We start from the raw sequence: 1,858 nt of genomic DNA on the forward strand, positions 1-1,858 counted from the left end.
GTCTTTGGTGATCTCTCCCTGTTTCCACTTTTTATGTGCTCCCCTTTTGGCCCTTAGGCTGCCCTGGATTTCTGTGGTCAGCCATGGAAGCCTCCTGGCCCCTTTCCCTCTTTTACCTCGCATGGGGATTGTCTCGCTTTGTGCCCGAAGGATCGTTTCCTTAAGGCACAACCACCCTTCTTGGGCTCCCATCACTTCAAAACTCCTACTCTGCAGTGCATCCTTGACTAATCGCCTGAGTTCATTGAAATCAGCTTTCCTAAAGTCTAGCGCTTTCACCCTACTAGTTACCTTACCCACTCAATGTCTTATGGTGAATTCTATTATTAGGTGATCACTGACCCCCAGATGGCTACCGATCTGGAGGTCCCCTACCATGTCATCCCCCGTTGCCAATACCAGATCCAGTATGGCATTACCCCTAGTGGGACCATTTACCTCCTGTGTCAGGTGGAGGTCCTGTACACAGGTTAGAAACCTGCGTGAGGGGTGAGACTTTGCCATCTGTGTATCCCAGCAGATGCCTGGGTAGTTTAGGTCCCCCATGACTACCACCTCTTTAGCTTTTATGGTCTCCGAGGGCTGCCTCAGGATCCCAGAATCTATTTCTTCCCCTTGATGTGGGGGTCTGTAGCAGACCCCTACCACCAAATCCCTTTCTCCTTGTCCCCTGCAGTCGGGTGCAGGGGGGGCGGGGCGGGGGCTCCTCTGCTCCCGGGACCAGCCATGCCCATCCCGTCCTGTCCCAGGGAGCGGACCCTGCTTGGGCACCTCAGGCCTGGCTGTCCGGGGGAGCAGGCGCGGGGGGCAGCCCGGGCCAGGAGGAGCACGGCGCTGGCAGGGTTGGGTCTTGGCTGTTTCTCAGCGAAAGCGCCCCTGGGCGGAGCTCCCTTCTTTGGGGATGCTGCGGTCCTGGCACGAGGTCTCGGCATCGCTCCCACCGCAGTACTCGTATTTCTGGACGTCACAAAAACATGCCTCGCCAACCGGACAGAAATCAAGCTCTGGCTGCAGGAGTTTCCCATGTGGGTAAGCTGAGCCCCGCGGTTCTCCTCAAGTTACTTTATTAGTTTGTTGATCTCCGCAGATTGCCTGTTAGACACGGGTTTGCAGTGCGGGGCAGACAGCCCACCAGAGGGACATGCCTGGCTATTGGGAATTGGATCTGTTTTCCTTTTGGGGGAGTGAGTCTGCAGCTACGACTAAGGAGCATTCAAATTCAAGTTCGGTCCTTGGACCTGTATTCTTGAATATCTTCATGAGTGACTTGGATGTGGGTGTGACGTGTACATTCTTCATATTTGCAGAGGATACTAAATTGTGGGGAGAAGTGCACGCCCTGGAGGGTAGGGAACGATTGCAGTCAGACCTGGACAGGTTAGAAAAGTGGGCAGGACACAACAGGATGCAGTACAACAAGGTCAAGTGCCGAGCGCTGCACCTAGGGTGCAAAAATATCCAGCGCACCTCCTGGCTGGGCAGTGACCCTCTCAGCAGCACGGAAGCGGAAAGGGATCTCAGAGTCATAGTGGACTCCGAGATGAACACGAGTTGTCAGTGAGACGAAATCATCAGCAAAGCTAACTGCACTTTATCGTGCGTTAGCAGATGCATTGCAAATAGATCCAAGCATGTGATACTTCCCCTCTATGCAGCATTTGTCAGACCGCAGCTGGAGTACTGCATTCAGTTTTGGGCGCCGCACTTCAAAAGGGATGTGGATAACCTGGAGAGGGTCCAGAGAAGGGCCACTCGTATGGTTAAGGGCTTGCAGGCCCAGCCCTATGAGGAGAGACTGGGGCACCTGGACCTCTTCAGCCTCCGCAAGAGAAGGTTGAGAGGCGACCTTGTGGCTGAC

Source organism: Alligator sinensis, unplaced genomic scaffold, assembly GCF_000455745.1.
Source record: "Alligator sinensis unplaced genomic scaffold, ASM45574v1 scaffold892_1, whole genome shotgun sequence".
In the NCBI taxonomy this organism is placed as follows: Eukaryota; Metazoa; Chordata; order Crocodylia; family Alligatoridae; genus Alligator; species Alligator sinensis.